Source organism: Hirundo rustica, chromosome 10 (assembly GCF_015227805.2).
Source record: "Hirundo rustica isolate bHirRus1 chromosome 10, bHirRus1.pri.v3, whole genome shotgun sequence".
Lineage (NCBI taxonomy): Eukaryota > Metazoa > Chordata > Aves > Passeriformes > Hirundinidae > Hirundo > Hirundo rustica.
In genome coordinates, this window is record NC_053459.1 from 19,735,519 (window position 1) to 19,749,532 (window position 14,014).

General features: G+C 39.2%; 1 protein-coding gene across 5 annotated transcripts in view; it reads left to right on the forward strand.

Moving 5' to 3' along the window:
* TBL1XR1 (TBL1X/Y related 1) overlaps positions 1–14,014 on the forward strand; it is a 108,606-nt gene that overhangs the window by 62,509 nt on the left and 32,083 nt on the right. For 2 of the 5 annotated variants that reach the window (XM_040074089.2, XM_040074088.2), the window contains exon 3: positions 7,769–7,836. The exons of the other annotated variants lie outside the window; for them this stretch is intronic. The gene's annotated coding sequence lies outside the window, so the exon portion shown is untranslated. The remainder of the gene's footprint in view (positions 1–7,768; positions 7,837–14,014) is intronic. 5 annotated transcript variants of the gene reach the window in all.

Below are 14,014 nucleotides of genomic sequence, written 5' to 3' on the forward strand. Positions count from 1 at the left end.
TTGTTTGCTCTGATGGGACACACTTCAACATAGGGTTTTTGTCTACCTATTCCCCCTGTCTCCTGCCTTCTCTCTCACACTCACATTCATCTGTAAAGTAATAAGCATGTGTGATTACTTGTCCTTTTAATGAGTTCTTAATTGAATTGATAATAAGGAAGGAAGAGCATGTGAGAGATCCATTGTACTTTGTATATACCTGGTATTTCTAGATCTGTTTTTTCACATATCCAAGCGTTTTTAAATGTATTCCACTGAACTCCATAGAGCAGTGCTGTGATATCTGGGCCTTGACAGTTAGCTGTGGAATTTGTGAGCGTTGTCTCTGCATCTCATCCCTCTTGTGTGAATAACTGCTGTGAGTGCTTGACTCACATGGAACAAAAATTGTTTCCCACTCTCTCTAGAGTTTGCATTACTCATTTAGCTACTGTCCTCGGAGGTTTAAGCTGTGTCCTAGAAAGTGTTTCCTGTTGTTGGATTAAAACCCTGCTGCAGTTACCTGTGGAATTCACCTGTTAGTGGAAGCACCCATGCACCCTTCAAGCACACGCTGCATCTTCTTCATTAAGGTCTTCTCAGCATTTGTTGCAGGTGTGAGGAAAAGCTCACGTTAGCAGCAAATGTGTAAGAACAAGCAGATACGGCGTTCTGCCTTTTAATTCTCTCTCCTGCGGAGGGTGGCTGGGGCTGTTTGCTTTGTTGCAGGGCATGGCATTGATGAGGGAGGAAACATAGTGGGGCTTTTAACTTCTGTGCCTTTCCAAAGGTGCTGAGCTCTTTTGTGTTCGGTCACCCCAAAGCTGTGTCCTTGTGTTCCAGCATAGTTCACAGTGTCATCGTTGTGAAACAAATGGATAGACAGATCCCTTAGAGCAAGCTTTCTCCTTCCATTTTCTTACAGATATCCAGAGATTGCAATTTCAAAGTGCTTTTGTTTGTTGGGGTTTTTTTTTGGGGGGGGAGGAGAAGGATTTTTTTCCCTGTCTCTTATGTACTTTGCTGTGCAGAGGGCAGCCCTGGGCAGAGAACCAATCCCAAAAATCTTGAGTCACAGATGTGGGGATGTCAGCTGAGGAGGTTGGTGTTTGGGTCATGGCTTGGCCATTTCAAGAAGTGCTTGAGGTTGTTGTCCATTGATAAAATGCAATGTTTGTCCAGCTCAGAGGACAGAGCTGACACCAGTAATGCACCTGTGTGTGGGTAAGTGAGGTGTGTTTGAACTCTGCAGGACACGTGAAGTTTGAGTTCTCTGATTTCTCTAATTTCAGAGTCAGTTTGAGGAATGTTAGAAGTGACTGTCAGGGGGTTGTTTTGAAGTCCCTGTGTATTTTTCTGACTCTTTTTGTGTGGCAGTACATGTTTTTATTTTCAGTTCCCTGTGACTCAGGGAATCTTTTCTCTATGGATATGCTTGTTGCAGGCAGTATTTAACATAGTCCTCTTGATTCTCATGTAATAATGAGAACTCGTCACAAGGTTCTGTCTTAGTCTGCCAAGGTTTATAGACATTTTTTTATTCTCCAGCAATAAAAAAACCTCTTAATACTTAAAAAACCTGCAAAAATTCTCTTGTATTTCACGTCTTGACATTGTGTTCGGTTGTAGTTTGAACTTGATCTCGGAGGTCTTTTCCAACCTACGTGATTCTGTGGCAACTTCAGTATTTTCTCCTCTGTAAAAAGCAGATCTGCACCTGGGCAATCCTGCTTGTCCTTGTCATATTTACTTTCTAACCTTTTGTATTAAAAATTGTAAACCATGTTTGTCAAAGAGTATAACAAGTCACAACACTTCAGGCATCTTAAAAATTACCTGTCAGTCCTGGTAGTGCACTGGAAGTGTCTGTCAGGCACTGGGAATATGAAACAGTGGTTCCTGTCTAAGGTTCTTGTGTCTTGAGCTAATTCTCATCTACCAATAAATTAAAGAAACTTCACATCTGCCCTGTGAAGGGCTGTGAGCAGGAGCAATAGACAGTTCATGTGTTGGAAATAAACAAGTGAAGTTCATGAGTGACTCTCACACATACATGGGTTTTGAAGTATAGACTTTTTTTAATGCCTGGGATCCTTGTTTGGTTTGGATGTATGGAGTTGGAATAGTCTTCCATCTGAATGGATTTTTGACAGTTTTGGTTTTAGTTTGTCTTATGTTCCGTAAATATCTCACTAGTGCTGCTTTGGTGTTTATAGTTTTTGAGGCGGTGTTTTCCTACACAAACACACAACTTTCTGAGTAGCACTACAAATAAATGTCCTTTTGCAAACATTTTTCCCCTCCCTCATATTATTAAAGGCCCATTGAGTCCGAAAATTAAGTAATGTAGCTTCCCACAGACATGCATATTTTTCAGCATAATTGGAAGATGTTTTGAATTACTGTCTTTAGGCCTGTGGAGCCAAGAACCCAATTACAGGCATGGTTAGAACGCAGTCGTGTGCGTTAGTCAGATTATAACGAGATTCCAATAATGTGAAATTGCTGCACGACAAATGAGTTTGTATAGTTTTGACAGTTGTTGCCTTTAATAAACGAAATTATTAAGCAATACACAGCTGCAACGCTTGCAAAATTGAAGAAAAATCGCCTCTTATTTCCCTGTCAGAATCTTTTCCGCAGAGCAGGACCCCAGGCGTGCCTAGGTCTGGTTTGAGTTGTTCAGTTGGCTTTGTGAATCCATCTGTCCCAAGATGATTTTCTCTGTGAGTAGATCAGAGGTTACAAGAGCTACATTTAAGAAAAGACTTTGTCAGGCACCTTCTTTTTGCTGGTAGCGCTGACAGATGCAGTCGCAGTCTTTTAGGCTGACACTTTTTAAGCTAAGATTTGGGGGGGTTAATTGTAATTTATGGATGAATGGTGACTAGATTAATGCTGCCTGCTTATTTTAACTACAAACCTGAGCCAAGAATTCACCTCAAGTCTCCTGGCAGAGTGCAAGAGCCATCGCTGTGGTAACTCTGTGTACCAATTGAACTGGATCTCTGATATTGAAGAACCTGTTGTTCCCTGGAGTAAGGTGTAACTGCAACACTGTAAAACAAAGCAGAACCTCCTACATTCCAGCAATCAAACTATTCAATCATTAGCTTTTTTTACACTTTTCAGTCCTGAGCTGTGTTCCAGCTGCAGGTTTGAGAACCACTGTAGCTGCCAAGTGACATTCGTATCTCTGCTGGCAAGGCTCTATTTTAGATACGGACTTTAATTAGATGTGACGTAATTATGATACAACCTGCTTTTGGTCCAGTTCAGGACAACATCCCGCTATTTTTACATGCATTTCCAAGCAAATTAAAGCCCAGTTTGAGGTAAGTTCTCCATCCCAACTACTTGACATCTGTTCAGAAGGAACTGAGACTCCAGCCAGTACACGGTCACTGCCCTGCAGTTTGGAGCTTTCCTTTTCAGTCCCGGAGCAGCAAGGGCAGACCTGATTTCTGAGTGTCCTCGGCTGCTGTCGCTTGTGGTGTTTCAGCTCTTGCACTTTTCTTCTGGGAGAACATGATGGCACTGACTTAATGGGGGTAAATGGAGAGATGAACGCTGCTCATTTTTCTGTGCATGGTGAGGGTGAAGCTCTGGTCATGAATTCAGAGGCAGGCACAAAGTAGGGAGCAGCCTTCTGCTCTCGGAGTGCTGACACTGATGTTGGTTGATGGCGTAAAATAAAGCTGCTAGAGATTGGCAAGGGAGAAAAGGAAAAAGAAGAAAAATATATTTATTTACCAAATTCTAAAATGTAAAATGGAGGATTTTCAGGAATGAGAATGATGACCAGCTTTCCAGCACTTTTGAGTAGCTCACATTTTAAAGGATGGTGGTTTTGGAAAAAGAGCTGCAAGCTCCAGACATAATTTTTAATGACTATGCAAAATAGTGACTGTACTATTTGCAACACTAGTCATGAAATAGTACTATTGGAGGCAGTCTTTAAAAATTAAATACTTCTGCCTTCCAGTTTTGTAGAAGTGAGTCCTGTGTTTGATTTTTTTCATTAGGCATATCCTTACAAAACTTGAATGCTTTAAGCCGAGTAGTGTGTGTTACGATCAGGCCAAAGAATTGGGATATCTGTCAAAGAGAAAGAATAAGAATTTCAGCATGTTTTTTCCAAAATAGTTGTACTTCTTGCTTCCTTCATGTGCTCTTGGCAGTCAGTCAGCTATAAGACTTTTTGAGCACCATTGATGTAGTCTGAAAATATCCTCTGCACTTCGTAAATCGTTAAGAGGATGAATTATGGAAATGACAGTGGATAAGGAAGAGAAGCAAAGATGCACATTCAGTTGGGACATTGCCTTGAGGCTGTGTCATTTGTTGGTCGGATGGTCTTTGAAATAAAGGCATTACAGGGAATAAGTTGTAGTGAGCAGATCAAATATCTCATTTATAGTCTTACTCATTGCACAGAAAGAAAGTAACATCAAATATTATTAACAGGTGGTCGAGTGGGAAGACAGCAGTAAACAATACTTCCTAAAAGTGGAAAGTTCCTCTCTCCCTGATGGGCCACATTCAATTTATAAAATGCACAGCAGTATTTTTTATGACCACATAGTTTATTTTTTTGTCTTGTTTTCCCTAACTACATATGATTTAAAATCAAAACAAGAAAAACCCTAGTCAGTCATTAAAAAAAAAAAAAACCTGTTAACTTTTTTCTTTTTTGAAATTTAAAAATTGAGACTGAAGTCCCAATCGAACAGCAGGAGGGATTTCATTTAAAAGAAATAGAAAAGAAGAAAAACCAAAAAGTGTTGTGGAAAAAACCCTGCCAATGGAATGGGTAGATGGGCTCCATGCTGATCAAGGAGCACGCTCTAGTGGTAGGTTAATCCAGTGTGCCCTTCTCGGGTGCCCATCCTCCACCTTCACTGATATTAATCATCTTCTTCAAGAAAGTGACATTTTCACAGAATCTTTTTGAGCTTACCATTTCTGTTGCTCTCCAGTGCCAAAACAAGTGCACTGTGTTTACATGTGGCATCGTCACATGTATTGGTGGCAGCGAGATGAAATTCCTGCTCTCTAATTAATTTTGCAGTGGGGAAGTATATGTCTATATTTGCAGATGGTTTTTAAATGCACAGATATTTTAAGCTGCAGAGGGAAAGATTTCATGCTCACGATGCACAAATTCTTATGGAGTGTGAGCATTTTAGTAACAGACACAGTTGTTAAGCTTGCCTGTTAGCATCACGTAAAATGTTGGGTTCTCAAAACCCTGCACATTTTTGCAGTGTTCTCTTTTCTAGTCCTCTCCCTCAGGCTGGAAAACTTCTTTACTCTTTCCTCTCTCATTCAATCTTTTTTTTTTTCCCCTATAATGAGACTGTATGTTTACAGTTTGATTTTCTTCAAACTTCTGAAATATATGCAGATAGGCATCTTGTACAAAGGAAAAATGAAATACTAAGTAACTATGAAGCAATCCACAGCTGAAGAGTAGATATAGTAAGGGAAATTGTGCCCTGTGATTATAGGTGAGCACCCTGAGATGTGCTTCATTTCATCAAATCACTTGGTAGAAATATAATTAAATGTGAAGTTTTTATCCTACTTCCTTCACTGAATGTGAAGCTTTTTTGCCTCAAATTCTCTACACATCACTAACATATATTTAAAAAAAAAATAGTGTTTTTTTACTCTTACTTATTAATTTGAAACAGGCTAAAAATATAATTTAAAGGATTCTCTGATTGTTGTGTTGTGAGCTGCAAGTGCCTGCAGAAGTAGCCATCAGGATCCATCTGAAAAATTACTTCTGTTGCTTAGTCATTCCTAAAAGCCCTGTTGTGTCTGGCCATGCATTTAATTCTTGCTGTTCCCTCAGCCCTCTCCATGCCATGGCTGAGGGAACTGGGAGCAGGTTTCTGCTGTTCTCCTCTGTTTCTGCTGTTAATGCAGCGCTGAATTTCTGGTGTTCAGGGTGTTTTGTGTTTTCTGTGTGTGCCCTGTGGGGAACTGTGGAGAGGAAAGGAATTCCTCTTTAAGCAGCTTCTGTTGAGGGTGTGGTGGTTCTATGCTCTCCTGCAGGGCTTCTGGGTTCTTTCTCTTGTTTGGCATCATTTTGGGGGTAATTTCAGTTATTTACTTGAGCAGAGTTTGTTCCAAATGAATGAAAAATCCTTAATGTAAACATGAAGTGTACAAGGTTCAAAGCATAAAAGTTGAAACTTACTGCTCTGTCTTGTTTGTTCAACCAGCAGGATCAACATCCCCTTTTAATGACCTTTTGCACTTGGAGTTAAAATTTTATAAGCTTTTTAAACTTTGCTTCTGATTATTTTTTTCCAAATTAAATTTTAGCAATGCAGTCGACATATACATTTAGGTTTGTAGAAATGATCAAAGCAGTACATAATAGCCTAGCAGAGAATTAAAATTACATTAATGGAGGGTCAGGACCTTTTCACTTAGTTCTTGTGGACTACAGTCAGTGTTACAGGGAGGACCAGGACACTTTTCCAGTCCAGGGTGGTGATTTCATGGTTTTTGGAAATTATTGTCCATTTGGCTGTTGGAGGCTTTTCAGGCGGCAAAGAGGAGAAGTTTACTTGATTCTCTTTGGAATTCAAACATGGAAAATGATTGCTGACCAAAATACCCTGAGGTTCCCCAATCAAAAGAAGAAAAAAACATTTTCAAGTCTTATTGAGCTTAGCAACAGACTAAATAGCAGAAGGTTTCTTAGAGGTCAGTGGTTGCTTTTAGGATGATGGAAAGTCTGAAATGCTAAGTCCTGTTTAAGGCATGTGTTGCCTTCCTTGGTTTTAATCCTAGTATTAAGAAGGTTCTTGGGAAGTTTTAGTGTTATTTGTAATGTATTTTGTGAGCCTTTGTAGCTGCGTTTAGTGCTTAGAAACTTGTTTGTTCTTTTTCAGGCCCTCTTCCAGAGGGCAGAGTTAGCTGGTTTACTATTGAGTGAATCCTGCTTCAAACAGCATTTTTTTGACATGTGGATTCTTTTCTTGTAGTGCCCAGACAGTGTTCCTGTGCTTCTGCCTTCAAGTCTTCTCCTTAATCCCTTAGTTTACATAAGATCACTTTCTAATGATTTAATCTGTAATGAATATTGGTGGTAGGAATCGCCATGTTACACAAATAAAGGATCAGTAATTATTCTGATCACAGGTGTGAAATGTATTCCTGGGGACTGTTTAAATTTTGAAGTCGTCTGTAGAAATTAACTTAATGAGGATATTTTAAGGATTGTTCATATAACTCACTCTTTATAATTTGTTGGTGTGAAATTCAGCTCCTGAATGGGCACTTTTGAATACACTGGATGGTTTGATCATGGCCCTGTGTTTCCTAGTTTTTATCTTCCTATTGAATCATTTTAGTATGTATTGGTTAACACTGCAATATCTATTGCATCAATATTACCCCTTTGTAAACTTTTTCTGCAGTCTTACAAAATTCCCCTTTGTCAATGTGAACAGACAAAAAGAACAGAAATTCCTTTGAAGCTGATGTGCTGTTCCGTGGTGGGGACTTGCATTCAACTAAAAGAGGGAGAAGAGGATAGAGTTGAAACTGTGACTGTAATTTGTTTTTTAAATAAATTCCGTGTAAATAATCAAGGTCTCTAATTTTTGTTTATTTTCTTAACTAAGCATATATTGTTACCAGTAGGAAACTGAATGTTGTTTTAATACTTTCAGTAAAAAGACTGGTAGAAAAATAGCTTTTTATCCTTTTTTTTCATCCTTTAAAATAAATATTGATAGAAACTATCATAATATGGTTTGTGTTACAGGTGGTGTAATACCAAGGGCTGTACTGCTGCCACATCACAATTTTGTGGGGTTTCAGAGAGTAGTTCTGGTAAGGACACTCAATGATTTATCTATTTATTTGTCATAAAAGTGGACTGTAGTATGGTACGATTTAGTATTACGTGCATTTACAGTATTTGTCAGGTATCATTTTCTGCAGTTCACTGAATCCTTGCATTAAGTGTTCTTTTATTCAGTGGTCTTTAACAGCTCCTTTTGGAGCTGTTAGTGTCTCATGTGTAAATCCATATTCGTTTTGCTCAGAGTTATAACACATCAATTCACAGAATGGAAATATTAATAAATAAACCTTTTGTCAGAACACACTGTAAAAACTGTATTGTCTCCTTGAAGTGTGGAGTCACTATTGCCTCAGTGTGTATCAGCCCTTAAAAAAGGGTGTAAAATGACTGCATTTTGATTACAGTATGTTTTTTCAAGTGCTGAAGTCTTGTCTTCCTAAAGGAAAATGCAAGTGTGTGGTTCAGAGGGCAAATACCCAGACTGTGTGCTGTTATTAGTGTCTTCTTAAATGCAATGATTTTGCAGTTGTTTTCTTTAAATGTATGTAATCCCTGTATAATTTCTTTTGGTTTTGGCAACTTTCCTTAAGAATATTTTCTTATCTCTTGACTAGAGTTACAAGGGAAATGAGATTACCTCTACTTATTCTTAGAAAGGGAAAATTCCTTGTGCACCAGGCCACCAGCAGCCGTGCTCAAGTATTGTGCTAGAGCACAACTGAGCATTTGTTCTTTCAGCAGGAGATAACCGAGACCACGTTTGTATCTGTAGAATTTTTTAATATATACCATAATTTAACAAATGTCTTGTGGGTGTAGCAGATGTCTTTTCTTTCCCCAGCACCCCCTCCCCCCCTTTTTTTTTTAAATTTTTTGGCAAGCTCTTTGTGTGCTGTCTTAGGTCATTAGAGGGCACTCAGAGGGAATTTGTTTTAACTAACATTTTAACGAAGGTGGAGAAGGATATTGCTGATATTCTTTGTGGCCTTGCAGGACAGTGTTGTACTGGCTCTGCTCCAAAGTGTCACTTAAGCAGCTGAAAGCAGTGAGGCTAGAATATGCTTAAATATTCTTCTGGATTTATTTGTATCCACGTGTAGTTTTAAAAACAAGGTGGGGTCCACAAGAATTTCTCAGTGGGGTTTTCTGGTCAAGCTAAGAACCATATAAGGTTTTTATGTGTTGGAGATATTGAAGAGAGAGAGAGGTGTCCTTGCTTGAGAAGTCTCTGGACTGATAAATGAAGGAAGCGAAAGGTGTTGGAAGTCGTGAGTGAATTAAGACTGAAGCTATTTTTCCTTCTGCCATTGCATTAGGTTGGTTTATCTAAAATAATTGGGCATGGCACTACTCGCATTTTGTGATTTCCAGTCCTATAAGTACCTCAAGCATGTAGGCTTATTTTAGAGTTTCTAAGTCTTGGAGTGGCAGAAAATGGGCTTTCAGATTTACAGGAGAGAAATGGCTTTGGAAAGGTTTGAGTAGCATCACTCAAGAATGTTAAATGGCAATTCTGCAAAGTAAAAACATAGCTTTATAAATATTGTAAGAAAAGAAAGATGATGGGAGCTCTTTGCGGTCTGAGAAATACTGAAAATTTTTCAAAATGTTGTGAGCAATTTGTGCAGTACTTATTAAAGTATAATGTCATCTGGAGAAGTCATGAACTTCTTCCTCTCTGTCATCTCTTTATTTTCAAATAATGCTCCCATTACTGGAAATGGGCGAGCAGAATTTTACATCCATAGAATCTGTTTGATAACCAAAGATGATGAGTTTCTTTTTGTGAGAAGCCATCCTGTCTTATTTGTTTGACTCTGTACTAGCAGAAGTAGTTACTGTGATTGGTTAATTCTGCAAAAAGCAGAGTAGAGGTCACTTGTGGGACAGGCTGCAGACTATTTCAGTGCAGCTGTCTGTGTAATAGTGGCCTGCAGTTAGAAGACAGGGTGTATTTCCAGCTCTGCTAATGTTTGAGCTTGACTCAGCAAAACTGGTTTTTCTACACAAAGCCGTGGTTGTGTGTTTCCAACTGCATCAGTGGAGGAGCATTTTAATTCAAAATAGCACCTTCTGCTGGAGGGGGTTCCTCATCGGACAGATGAGGTATTGTCAGGTTTTGAATAGTTTGCTTCAAAGGGGATTAATTAAAAAATTAGCGAGAACAGATGTCTGATGTTGGCCTGATCAGTCAGAAAGAAGAGGAAATGTCCTGGGTTTGAACTTTTTATCTTAATTGGATCCCTTGTGACTTTCAGCCCATTTGATAAGAGTTTCTTCAGTAGACTCTCCTGCTTGTACTGTACAAAGCCAACAGCTTTAAATTTTAAGGTTTTTATGTGTGGGTATAGGCACTTAGGCAGGTTTTTGCATACAGCTTGGGATGATAATTCCTTCACAAAACAAAAACTTTCTATACCACAGCCTGCTTTAGTATAGCTTTTTTATATCCCATGTGCTATACAGAAAAGCAAAATAGTGTTCTTTAAAATGTATTTTTTGAATGTCATTATATATTCTTCTACAGGTGTGTTCAGGCTCCTTTTACCAGTTAGACCTTCTGTAGAGTGCCAAATTAACAAGAGGAACATTTGGTATGCTGCTTTAATCTTCTAAGATAAACAATGCAATTACTTCTAGAGATGCAGGTGACTTTGCAATGTGTAGGAGCCGACTGGGGCTGTGTTATGGCAGGCACAATCATCCAGTCTCTGGGAATTTTTCCTTTACAGTGGTATAAATATGCCTTTAGACTTAAGCACTGATGAAGTATCAGACCTTGGCATTTATTCAAAGTTGTCCTTAGTGTGGGATAAATTGAGTTAGGCAAAATATTCCAATTTCTATGGGCAAGGAAAGAAGCTTGTTTTTATTTTTCAAGGCTTTCTGTAAAAGAAAAGACTTGTCTTGATGATTCAGATATTGGAACAGCTCCCAGTTAAAAAAAAAATAAATTTATATTGCAGGCTATAGAAAATGTGGTCAAGGAGGCGGATGGCACTGACAGTGTCGTGTGCCTTTTCCATGTATTATAGGCATATCTCCTCAGCATACATGCTTTTCTTAGTATTCTGTCAAAAGACCCTTGGTACAGCTTCATTTTGAGGGAAAAAATAAAAAGCAGATGCTGAAGGCAGGAGGGGGATCAGCTTAATGTCTAGACAATTTTTGGAGACACGAGTGTGTTTTTCATCAAATAGATATATATACTTGAGGGGGAAAATCAATACGATTTCTTACTGAACTTTGGGTATGGCTAATATAGATGGAGATGTCTCTGCCAAAATACACAGCACTAATACGTAGACAGTACAGGTTTTGTTCATGAAAAACTCCAGTCAGAGTTGAGGTACGGTGCAGAGTGGGACGTAGGGATGCAGAGATGGAAAGTCTGCACTGAGGGTGGTTCCTGTAGCCGAAACTGAAAATTGTATAAATTAAGGAAAGAGCTACTTGCAGGCCTGGGAAACAATCTGTCCCTTGTTGCTGAGTTCCTGGGGGTGAGGTGTTTTTGTCAGAGCTGCCTGTGTGCCCAGCAGGGTCTCATGTTGTGCAGTTGGGTATCCAGTCTCACAGTGGGACTGGACCAAGGGTCGCTGCACTGCTCCTCACGTCCCTTGGTTGTCGCCCTGCTGAGCCCTGTGCAGGAGGCAGTGACAGCCCTGAGGGGACCACGATGACAGAATGGTGGGCCAGGATTTCCCAATCTTTCATTTTGTGTAAGTAAAGCAGTGCTCTGCCCTAATGACCGACCCCTACCTCACCTCTGGGCCACCTTTTTCAGAACTGTCTCAGAAACACGCTCCTCCTTCCCCGCTGCCTCGGCAGCTCCGAGATGTTGCTGGGATTGCTGTTGCTTTATTCCTCCATTACTTTATGATAGATCACACCAGTATTACAGATTGGCATACAGAGCTGTGAAAGAAGAAATGGGAATTTTTACATTGGCCTCACATTCCTGGTATTTTGGGTTGCAAATGGAATAACAGGCTGAGTACAGTGAGGATGCTGTGTCACTGCCTAGGACAATGAATCAGTGCTGTCTGCAGCTGCAGTGGCTCCTGTTCCTGAGTGGCCATGCCCAATGTCTGTAGCAGGGCTGAGATCATGGGTATTAAACCCCTTCTGTGATATTTAACAAAGAGATTTGCCTCTTTGCAGACAAAAAAAAAATAATGTTTGTCAACGTTTATTTCTTAATTTCTTTCATGGCTTTTGAGAGATGGGTCTTGGTAGGAAGTAGCCACAAAAGGCAAGAACTTCACATCTCGTTCTTCGTTAGAAATAATTCTGATATGACACCTAAGTGATCTAGGTGCTTCTGGAAAATAGAGCTGCCTAACTTTGAGGTTCACCTGAAGTTAAGTCTTGATGTGCCAAAGTGAATACAGTTGGTTTCTGATCCACTTCATAGGCCCTTTTTCTGAAATAAATTTATAACTGTTAAATTTGTTTTATTTCATACATCTTTTTTTGAAATGAGGAATATCTGATTTAATTTCTTTCCCCTGCTAACTGGTCTTTAATTATTTAAAAAAAGCTTATGTGAAGATGGTTACATAGGTCCCCTTTGCACATGATGTTGTTTACGCTGGTAACTATTTCTGAGATTCGTCCTCAGACACTGCAGTTTGGTTATTCCTGAACAAAATTGTGCTGTAGTTCTGTGATGGCTTCTTAAAGACTCAAAGCTGTGGTTTGCACTTTTTAATACTGGTGTTGCTTTTGGTTTTATTTAAGGATAAGATGGTGTTATAGGTGGCATGAGGAAAGGAGGCTTTTTTTGCAGATTAGCAACCAGTAGGGCAGGGATAGTGCAGGAGTGTGGGAGTAGACATAGCTCCTGGAGATTCACGCGTATTCTGGTTTTCATTCATGTGACCAATTGCAGAAACACGTTATCTATGACTTCTGGTTTTGCAAAAAGTGAAGGGGGGGGTTTCCACTTCTTTAAAGATTCTTCACTCATAATGGTTATTTACCTGCAGATTCCCACAAGCTCACTTCAGGCTGCTTTGGTGAACAAAGGTGGATGTGAAACTGCTTGGGCAAAGCACAGAGTTGAGTTTTTAGTCTGAGGGTAAACTTTCTTAAGCTTTCTTTAGCACTTCATTCATGCGTAATGCTGCAGTCAGTTGTGAGTTACGCGTCTTTAAATCTCTTGAGGTGAACATATTGGGACTAGGAGAACTTGTCAGTTTGCATTTAATTTATTCCAGGCTTTAGGATATGTTTCATGGCTGTGGAAAAGTTTGAATACTAAATATGATGAATGTTAGCCTATATTTTCAATACCAAATTCTGCTGGCCAACTGCATTAAATTTTGAGCATGTTTTAATACTGGGTAAATGGAGAAAAGCTTGTTTAAAGTGCAATGTATTTCTGCTATTAATGTTCACAAGTGCCAATCTACCTATTTGCCATTAATCCATAACTCGTGAGTAAAACTGACCTTGTCTTAAGTCAGAGGTATTTAAGGTTTTTTGTTTAAAAAAATCCATAACAAACCCTTGTATTGTTAGTATAACTAATCATTTTCCCTGTCCAAAGGGAACTTTCTTTCTTCTTCATCCCAAACTTAAAAATAGATACGGGAATCTGACCTCCTCTTCAGTAAGTAGCAGGTTCTGATGTAGCTGCTCTTGAGCTGACTCTGTGATTAATGGCTGCTAAAGCTGGAAATTCTTTCCTTGTTAACAGTTCATATTTTCTTGACTTGAAATTTCAATAAATTGTAACTAAAGGATCTTCTCTGTGTCCTGTGGGGTTGTTAGGTTGGATTTTTTCCCTTTTTTTCACCCCATTATGGTATTCCCTCACAGGGGTTTTTTGTTTCATCCTTAATTTTTCAGAAACCCAGGACTCAGAGCTGTTGCTGTTCAACAAGACATCTGCCTCAGGAAAAGAATTGGCAGCTTTTATGCATCACAAAGGAATTTCAGAAAAATTATTTATTCCCAAACTAGATTCTGCCAGAGTACATAATTCCAAAACGTCTTTTCTCATGGGAAAGGCATGAAAGACTAGGCTTAACAATGGGGAAATAAGCTGGGTTTATTTGCGTTTTGAAGGGATCAAAGCCTCTTCAAGACCTGTTCTGTGCACTGAGCACCTCGTTACTGCCTCTCTCTTTTTCATATGTTTATATCATCGACACTGCTGAAGCTGTGCTGTGCCTGATAATCCCTGATCTTTTCTGAAAT